The sequence below is a fragment of the Chrysochloris asiatica genome, unplaced genomic scaffold (assembly GCF_000296735.1).
Source record: "Chrysochloris asiatica unplaced genomic scaffold, ChrAsi1.0 scaffold00177, whole genome shotgun sequence".
Taxonomy (NCBI): Eukaryota; Metazoa; Chordata; class Mammalia; order Afrosoricida; family Chrysochloridae; genus Chrysochloris; species Chrysochloris asiatica.
This window is the reverse complement of record NW_006408695.1, coordinates 2743016-2753848: the sequence shown is the minus strand read 5'-3', so window position 1 is coordinate 2753848 and position 10833 is coordinate 2743016. Positions and strand designations below refer to the sequence as shown.

The 10833-nt window shown below is 38.3% G+C and overlaps 1 pseudogene; it reads left to right on the top strand.

Moving 5' to 3' along the window:
* The first annotated feature begins 10132 nt into the window (after positions 1 to 10132).
* LOC102833184 lies at positions 10133 to 10753 on the top strand (annotated as a pseudogene).
* The last annotated feature ends 80 nt before the right edge of the window (positions 10754 to 10833 follow it).

Genomic DNA, 10833 nt, shown 5'->3' with positions numbered 1-10833 from the left:
TGACCCTGCATAGGCTTTCCCAGCAGTGGCTGGTGAGTTTGAACCACCAACTTTGCAGTTCAAACCAACCTTGTGGTCCCCTGCTCACAGAGCTATTCAGAAAATGATATGTGGAATTCATAAAATGATATGTGGGGATTCTAGCTTTAGTGAAAGTGGATCAAGGAATTTTGTTACAAGGCCAATTGCCTCCCTCTCTTTTCTAAGCCATCTGTGTTTTCTGTGAAAATGAATCTAGAAATCTAGATGGTTGTTTGCTTTTTATTAATGAAAATAATGAATTACTAGAGCTGTTATTGAAAGTTCTGTCAAGTCGGTTCTGACCCATAGCGACCCTGCATAGGGTTTCCGAGGAGCAGCTGGTGAGCTTAAACCGCCGACCTTGCAGTTAAAATGACTTTGCAGTCTGGCGCATTAACTCACAAGTGCCACAACACCTCCAAACTGTCTTCAACATTTTTATCTTTCCTGTTTTTTCATTTTTTTATGTCTTTTGTTCATTTTACCTTTAATCCTAAAGAAATTGGTAAAAAAACAAAACAAAACAAAAAAAACACCCTTATGATTACCCAAAGTATTCAGCATACTTTTCCCTTTAAATGTGTTCCTAAGGGGCGCTGGTGGCCTAGTGGGCTGTATGTTAGGCTGTTCACCACACAGTCAGCTATTCAAATTCATCAGACACTTCACAGCAGAAAGATGAGGCTTTCCACTCGCACAGCCTTGGAAACACTATACAGGGTCACTATGAGTCAGAATCAACTTGACAACCTACAATAACAGCAACAACAAATGTGTTCTTTGACTTTAGAAAGAAGAATACACAGTTAAACTTATTTCACTACCTGAAAATACTAAATATGGCACACAAAATGACCTACTACATCGCTCCGATTGAGAAATTTGATTACAAAATTACATACAGCTTTGTTGCTGTCAAGAGACGCTGAGCTGGTTCCAACTCCATTTATAGCACAATCCTGCACAGGGTTTCCAAGGAGCGTCTGGTGTTAGTTGTTGTTGTTAAATCATCGAGTTGGTTCCAACCCATAGCGACCCTGAGGAGCAGCTGGTGAGCTTGAACAACAACCTTGAGGTTCAAACTAACTTTACAGTCCAGTGCATTAACCCACAGTGCCACACCAGGACTCATTGTGATTAGTAACCCAGTGCTTATCCTACAGCACCACAGTAGCATAACTGCTTCGGTTCTCACTAATAAAAAGGAAGGCTTTTAAAAAGCTACTCTATATAGGCATTGTGAATCTCCCCCTAAGCCACTTAATGCACTGCTCTCTATCTGTAACAAGCTTTGAGGATTTTTTTTTTTTAACAAAACAGAATTATGTATCCTCAATGTAAAATATTTTGACATATGTTTTGCCATGTAGAGTATCAACAGAGAGAACCATTTACTCCATGTCAGAAAAATGAATATTCAGATTGAGCGTCTTTTTCACAGTGAAGTCCAAAGACTGTTACATCTATTTTTAAATGTGAAGAAATGAAAAGGTATTGTTATTTAAACAAATAGATATAAAATCACAGAACAGTAGATGAGGCTCAGGTAGGGCTTAACTAGAATTAACAAATAGAAAGCAGGTGATATATAGGGGTCACTTTCACTCCCAATCACAATACTCAAAAGATAAATAGACAATCCTAGGCCTCAACACAGGAAATATAAACCACTTTATGTTAAGACTGGAGTCCTGGTGTGGTGCTGCAGGTTAATGCGCTGGACTGCAAGGTTGGTTTGAACTGCAAGGTTGGCAGTTCAAGCTTACCAGCTGCTCCTTGAAAACTCTATACAGGGTCATTATGATTTGGAACTGACTCAATGGCACTTAACAACAACAAAAACAACAACAACAGCATGTTAAGACTTGGAGGCCCAATGTGGTGCTATAGGATAAGCATGTCTGCTAACTATAAGATAGGCGGTTCAAACACACTATACAGTTGCTCTAAAGCAGAACTGACTCAACTGAACTTGACAACACGTTGTTGTTGTTGTTAAGTGCCATCGAGTCAATTCTGATCCATAGCGACCCTGTATAGGGTTTCCAAGGAGCAGCTGGTGAGCTTGAACCACCGACCTTGCAGTTCAAACAGCTTTGCAGTCAGATGCATTAACCCACAGCGCCACACCAGGACTCAACAACATGTTAGATTTGCCATATTTAGTGTTATTTTTTTCCTGCATACTCTCAGCTACTGGCCTTCCTTCCATTAACTCCTACCTGAAATTAGATTTCCCAGTAACTTTCCCCTAGCACTTACATCTGTAACCTGAAATTATTCTTACTGTCTACCTCGCTAATTTTGGACCTGGTCACTTTCTCAATTTCAGTTTCTCAGTTTAGGGTCTAATTTTCTTCTCAATTTTAATTGTCTCCGTTTTCCAGACACCACTGCTCATGCTCCAATGTTAAACTGAAGGTTGGTGGTTTGGACTTACCCAGGGGTATCATGGACAATCAGCCTGGCAGATCTGCTTCCATTACAATTACAACCAAAAATCGACCAAATCTTCTTAAAAGCAAACACTAGTTCAGCGTAACTTGTCAAGAATAACTAGCCATTTTACTCTAAAAAGTCTATATATGTGGAATCAATGTGACAAAAGCAATTCGAGGATTAGACAGGAACTTCTTGTTGTTAAGTGCCTTGGCATCAGTTCAGACTCCTAGCCACCCTGTCTGTATAGGGTTTCTGAAGTGCAGCTGGTAAACTTGAACTGCCGACCTTGTAGTTGAAACCGACCTTGCATTCTAGTGCATTAAACCAAAGCATCACACCAGGACTCCAGATAGGAACTTTGTTGTTGTTTAGTGCCATCCAGTTGGTTCTGACCCATAGCGACCCTGTACAGGATTTCCAAGGAGTGGCTGGTGAGTTTGAACCACATATCTTGTGGTTCAAACTGACCTTGCAGTCCAGCATATTAACCCATAGCGCCACACCAGGACTCCAACATTGGAACTTAGGGGGCAGTAAATCTGTGTTAAGGGGGAGAAATAACTCAGAAAATGAAGATAAGAATGCTTGAACAACTCAAAGAATGTAATCAATGTAATTGAATTGTACATGTAGACATTGTTGAATTGTTATGTAGTCTGTTATGTGTAGTCTCAACAGTAAACAGCAAAAAGAAAATTGTTAGAAAAGAAGCGATTATATTGAAGAAACTCTATAAAGTAATTCTACACTGCAGCACATGGGCTTGCCATGAGTCAGAATGAACAACTACAAAGTGACAACTATACAGGTAGAAAGAAAAAAGAGGGCCTCTAAACTGAATATGGATTCACATTTACTGGCCAAGTTAGCCTGGGCAAAGCAATTTAACACTGATATGCCTCAGATATCCCTTAAGAAAAAAAAAAAATTATAAAAAAAACCCATACCACCACCTACCTCAGGGATTTTGGAAGAATTAGTTATGTAATATGCATACCTATGCTTCAGAAATAAAGTAGTAAAGAAATACTCAGTAGCATATAATTTTAAATGATCTATGAGTTTCCATGTGAATAAGTTTCCATTAATGAGAGAGTCTACAGTTTTCATGAATGATGCATAGATGTAATAAGGCACTTGTAGTAGGTGAAAATGTTTCCAATTAAGAGCCATACCATAAGATATGGACAAGAGAGTCTTGAATTCATGTCCTTTGGTTCTAGAGTCCAGATATTAAAGTTGACAGAATACAAACATCTGTGCTCTTTACTTCCTAGCTGTGGACCTTTTTGTTCAGGCTGTTCCACTGAGCCGTAATTCCTTAGTTCCTCTATCCTTTCTACTTGAAATCTGACATTCTACAGGGCCAAGCTACAAAGTCCTGCCTTCCCTTAAGAAAACTTTCCACAAACCTATAGCTATAGCCAAACACCATAATTCCACCTTCTCCTATTTTTTTCTTAGTATATATGCTCTACCTTACATAATATACATCCAGTTATATTTGTTTCTTCCAGTAGAATTCTCTGAAGACAGAGACTGCATGGATTATTCATCTTTTTTATTTCCAACTTTCTTTACACATAGATGATTATGATAATATGCAAGGTAAAAGAGAGGAAAGAAGACATCCAACAAGGAAATCTTTTACACACAAAGCAAAGATATATTACATGTGAGTGTGCTTCCTAAACTATAAGTTACTAATAGAATATAGTTCAACAAAAACATCTCTGAGGGCTAGTTGTCCACACTGAGAACTTCCAGTACTTGTTATTATAGATGAATGTGATTCAGTGGCCCCTAAAAGATGTCACCCACTGTTGATAAACTGGTACCTTTTTTCAAACTTGACCACACCAATTTTTTATTTTTTTTTATTTTTGGCTTATTTGTTGCTGGCCCTCTTTATAGCTCAATATTGAATATTACAACATCTTCTCCCGTATAAATATAAAAGAGACTCCATGACATATGGTTGATCCATAAAATTGTTCATGAACTGTCTATGACTTTAAATTACTGTGAGCCAGTTCCGGAAACTAGAATTGGCAGCTATACACTACATTTAAAAAGGCATTGTTTTAACTGGAAGCTTAATATTTTTATACTCCATTTTTTAAATGAGATTATTTACAGACATACAGGAAGAGAGCAAGTGAACATTTGTGTGCTATGCACAATGTTGTACTATTAGATAGAGACTCCAAGTGTCTTGTAAGCACTGAATTTCAGCTAAGGAAGAATGTTACGTACTTCTCCACTTAAATAAAAAACAAACTAAATTTAAAGGCTCTAAATTGGACTTTCTTTCAGACCTAAACACACACACACACACACAAATAAGAACAGGAGAGAATTACATTAATGTGAGTGTAACTCAATACATTAGAAAAATAAATTCCAAAAAAAAAAAAAGACAAAATGAGGACAGGGGAGTGACTGGACCATGAGTCGGCACTGAACTTTTTATGGGAGGTTCTGCCCTACTAAGCTGTGAAAAGGCTCATAGGTAATTTCTTCATGAAGCTCTGTGCCATTTCCACTCATGCTGTGAACAGTTCAGGCAAACAAACCTTCCTGCCAGGCCAGAGGCACGCTCATATGTGGCAGTCATGCTGCATAGAAAAAGAAATGAACACTGACTATGTCAACACCCTGGTAACATTCAGAAGTTATTCTGTCCTTGACCTGGTGAGAAAATGAGCCTCTTCGGTTGGAAACAAAAAGACTTTTCTATAGCTAGTAGGATGAAGGAGACATTTCTGACAACGCAGAAACCTTTAGTAGCTCCCTGTGGTCCACAAAAGATTCCAGACACTGTCCAGGACGTTTAAAAACCTCTAGGATTTGGCCCCAGCCTATCTTTCTAGCATAATTTCTTCCGGTTTGCCATTATGCAAACTTTCGCCAGCCAAAGTAAACTTCTACAAGTTGTACATGGCCCTTTATCATGCATCTATTGAAGTCATGCCCAACTTTTTATTTCATTCATTCACGTACACTTATTTTCAGTCATTCAGCAGACACTTATTTTGTACCAGGTCTGTGCTAGGCACTATGGTAACTGATGGGGATACATACAGTGCCAAGATAGAGAAGGTCCTACTTTTTAGGCACTTACATTCTTATCAAAGAGGACAGATACATATCAAGTTAATACATAATTTAAGAAAATACTTTCAGGCTGTGCTATGTGTTAAAAAGAAATAAATGAGCAAATAATATTATGAGTACTAGCAGGGGGTAGGGTGGGAGGACTACTCTAGATAAATTGATAAAGGAAGAGATCTCTGTGCAGTGCTTATGAACAGAAGCCCAAATATTGAGAAGCCAGTCATGAGCAGAAGAGAAATAAAGACCCTTCCAAACCCAAACCATGGTATTTTCAATTACCTCATATGGATGCGAAAGCTGTACAGTGAATAAGGAAGACCGTAGAAGAATTGATGTCTTTGAGTTGTGGTGTTGGAGGAGAATACTAAAAGTGCCATGGACTGCCAAAAGAACCAATAGATCTATTTTGGAAGAAGTGCAGCCAGAAGTGCAGCTCCTTGGAGGCCAGGATGGCTAAGCTTCGTCTCTCATACTTTGGACATATTGTCAGGAGAGAACAGTCGCTGGAGAAGGATGTCATGCTGGGTAAGATGGAGAGTCAGAGAAAAAGAGGAAGACACTCAATGAGATGGATCAGCCAAGTGACATCATTGATGGTGTCAAATGTGGCAGCAGTGGTAAGGTTGGCCCAGGATCGGACATTGTTTCGTTCTGCTGTGCATGGGGTCGCTATGAGTCGGTTCCGACTCGATGGCACCTGACAACAACAACAAACATAAAGTAAATGAAGCGAAAGAGTCTACAATTGGAAAAACCCTTGACAGGTTTAAGAAGCATAATAGTGTCAGGTTGTCAGCATTTAGAGAAAGATCTGTGAAAAAGTTGGAGAAAAACTGATCATCCGTAGACTACGGTAAAGAGTATGAATGTTACTCTTTCCTTTTTTTAACTTTTTATTGTGATTTGGGTGAAAGTTTACAGAGCAAACTGGTTTTCCATTTAACAATCTATACACATTTTGTTTTGTGACATTGTAACAACACTCTTCCCACTTCCTCCCTGTGTTAACTGTTTTCATTTGTTCTTCTTTCCCACCACTTTCTACCTTCTGAGGTTTATCCTGAGGCAACGGCTACTCTTTTGATCTCCTATAGTTGCTTATTGCAGTAGATGCATACCTCCATGTTTTTCTGGTAAGGCGCTGTATTACAAGCACTGGACCTCCAGATTGATTTGAACAGCAAGGTTGGTGGTTCAAAGTCACCATCCACTCCTTGGAATGCCTATACATATATGGTTGCTGTTGAGACAGATCCTACTCAACAGCACTTAACAATCCTGGTGTTATTAGTCACTGTAAAGGCCTATCATTTTACTGAAAGTTGAGCCATGGGGATGCATTCAGCTCTAGGTTTGAAGTCTCTATCTAAGCATCATAGTCTTGGGAGTTCCACAAGTCTCAATCAGACCAGCAGCGTAGTCTTTTTTTGATTATGTTGTATCTTGTTCTACATTTTTTCCCCATGCTATCCAGGACATCCTAGTGGGATCCTTTTCAGAACTGTCAGCAGTGGAAGCTTGGCACCATCTAGTTCTTCTGGTCTCAAGGTTGTGGAGGCTGGAGTTTGCCTGGTCCATTAATCCTGTACACTAACTGCTTCCAAGCATCTTTTTTTTTTTTTTTTTCAGTCTTCTATGCTCTGGATGGGGGAAGAGCAATACTTGCACTTTAGATGGCTACACACAAGCTTTTAAGATACTTAAAAGTAGGATGTAGAGTGCTGTCTTTGTAGGCTGTGTTATGCCAATTGACATCAATGTCTCCGGAGATCATGGTCCTTAAACCCCAGGCCTGATGATTCATTCCTTCAAGGTGTCTGGCTAGGTCTCAGAATATTTCATAACTTTGTGCCTTTTATGCTCCAATATGAGTCGAAACTGACTTCACAGTATTTAAGAACAACAAGATACTCATGGATAAATATTGTTGTTGTTGTTAAATGTCGTTGGGCCAGTTCTGACTCATAGTGACCCGCTTAGGGTTCCCAAAGAGTGACTGGTGAGTTTGAATCACCAACCTTATAGTTCAAACCAATCTCATGGTCGAGTGCTTATCCTACGATACCACACCAGGACTCCATGGATATATATTACAGCAAATATAAATATATATGTAGAGATATCCTCTGCCAAACCTACAGATCTTCATGGGTGTAGTACCATTAGCTTTCCCATACCTGTTCATACTTCCATATCTATACATACAAAAGAAAACCATTAAAGAAATTTAAGGAGGATATAAAGAAGATCTGATATATATTTTTAAAGGCAACTGATTACTACGTGAAATGCAGAACTTTTGTAGGAGGCAGGAGAGGATTGTAGTAATTCAGATTAAGAATAATACTTTGACTTGCCAATATATATGTAAGGCAGCATATGTTACGTCCACTTCCTTTTTTTTTGTTCTTGTTGTTCAATTTACTGATCCATAAAATGTTTAGGAATAACTGCCATGTGTAGAGATGTGTGTTTTAAGAACCTCCACAATATATCACATTTAAATAGTTAATAATTATTTCCCTAGGATGAGGATCCTCGGTGGTGCATTGGTTAAAATGCTTGGCTGCTAACCAAAAGATTGGAAGTTTGAACCCACAAGCTGCTTCATAAGAGAAGGGTTTTCCACTTTGCTTCCATAAGTCCTATTCTGTTCTGTAAGGTTGCTATTAGTTGGAATCTACTCAAGTGCAATGGGTTTGGATTTTTGGTTTTCCCTGGAGTCTATTGTAAATGTATATGAACCAACGACCTTGTAGTTCAAACCGAACTCATGGTTAAGTGTTTATCCTATGTAGCTTCAAAAAGTTCATGGGAAAAATGGAAGTTAAAGATCATGGAATTTTTCCAAGAATGTTTTGAAGTCCTCTCAAAATTGCTCAAGAATTGTGGCACTAAATTGAGGGAATGTCAGGTTTTCTGCCAGATTTCTTCCTGATGCATATCTGTCATACCTGAAGCTGTAAGATTGTGTGAGACTTAGAAAAGACCACACCCTCAACCTTCCCATCTTTGTATTTTACTATTACATTCAAAATGCAATGTTGTTGTTGTTGTTTTTCCTTTGAGGAGTTTGTTTCTGTTTCCATGTTAAAAAAAAAAATCTAAGTACACAAAAAGTTGTTTTAGCAAAGTAACTCAAAGTCCTTTTGAGCACTGGGAGCTTATCATTTACTTGAATATATTTATCTCCAAAGTAAAGTAAACATTTAGTAACTGTATACTTTTTTAAAACTACATCAATTTAGAACATTTAGAAATTTGTAAACTTAAATAACACATTAATTCATAAGTTAGGTGTTTATGGTAATATAAGAAATTAAGTTCTCTTTGCATGTAGGGACATTGGGCTAAAATGTAGTCATGGTTATAGGTAAATATTTAGAGCTTTCAGGATTCGGTGGGAAATGACATTTCTAAAGAGTAACGCTTCCTTTGTGGAGTTACTTGGAAAGGAAGAATATTTCTTTTTCCAAACTGTTTGTGCTCTTTACTTCAACTAGTTACGGTCCTGAGACAGATTAATAGAATCTGCTCTTTCTAAACACTCTAGTGAAGTTTTAATCTGCTGTTTACATCTAATGCTAAACACAGTGATGGTGAAGAGTCACTGTCGAATGGGGAGACCCTTATAAACTCAGAGGAACTACAGAGACCATTAGCTAAGTTTGCGAGAAAGTTTCCTATCTAAATACAAACTATTCCTTTGGGTAAGGAAAACACAAAAGTGATGAAGTAAATGTTTAACACATGCTATATCAGATTAGAAACTATTTAAAACAAAAAGTCCTTGATGCTTTTGTGGAAAAAAAGAAAAAGAAAAAAGTCTCAGCCAAAAATAAGTACATACTTAATGCTCCCTCTCAAGCTGTCTGTGTATTGTTTAACTTCCTATGAAGAGAACAGCCAAGACTCGGAAGCCTTTTGCCTATGGAGGAGAGAAAACTCTCTGAGTGATGGAATGTGTGCATGGTACAGCTGTCCTATCTATCTGCTGTGGATTGAATGAAATTAATGTGCATGGTTTATTGGTATGTTACTTGGTTTTTTTGGTTTTAAATGTTAGGAAGGGGTAAGGCTGAACAACTGGGCAGTTAACCTCTACAGTGTTTGTGCAACAACCTCACTCAAGGTGTCAGAGAATGACTAATGGTTACTGAAAAAAGAGTTTCAGCCAAGACCTCACTGACATTTGCTTCCTGCTACTGTTTTTGGAAACATAACTTTAATCTTCTCTGCTTATTTCGAAGGTTAATGTCACTCATATTATATTCCTGTTTTGCCAGTGTCCCCGAACTGTTGTTGCTCCATCACTTTAAAATGTAAAGAATCACACTCAAAATAGATTTTGAAAAATAAACAGAAATCCAATGTCCCTCTACTTGACCTCAGAACTATATTCTTTTCATACATACTGCTGGGCATAATCATTTTCATGAGGTTGTGAATCATAAGAAGAATGTACCCTTGTATAGTATATTGTTTAAAAAGCAATTTATTTCTAATAAAAATAAAAGTAGTTGTTTACACTCTTTCCAGCCAGTGCCAAGGAATGGTCATCTCCCGGGACAGTTGGAACAAGCGTCACAGGACCTAAGAGAGGAGAAAGTCCTACCACAAGAAGATGTATGAGCTGGAACGCCTGGCAGTCAACACAAAGATCAGCTCCCACTGCATACACACAGTTCCTGTTAGAGGAAGCAGTAAGTACCGGGCCTTAAGGCTGGATGTGTGAAATCTGTGAGTCTCTAAGTGTTGCACTTGCAAACAAGAATCATGATGTTTTCTATGCAAAATCATGAGTTGGTCTGCATCAAGATCCTAGTAGAAAACTGCATTGTGCTGATTAATGGCACACCATACCAGCAGTGGTATGAGTCCCACTATGCACTCACTGCCTCTGGGCTAGAAGGGAGCCAAACTAACTCCTGAAGAGGTAGAGATATTAAATACAAAGCAATAAAAGAAAATTCAGAAAAAATATGATGAAAGGAAGAAGAATGCAAAATCCAGCAGTCTCACAGAGGAACACCTCCAGCAGGGCAAGCTTCTTGCATGAATGGCTTCAAGATAAGGCCAGTGTGGCTGAGCAGATGGCTATGTGCTAGTGGGCAAAGACCTGAAGTTCTATCTTCCTCCTTCCCATCTAGCGCATACAAAAAAAGTAGTTTAGTGTTAATTTTACAAAAAAAGTAGTTGTTTACTATGTGTCCACTAAGCACGTGCTGGAAATTTGTATTGTCTAATTTGGAG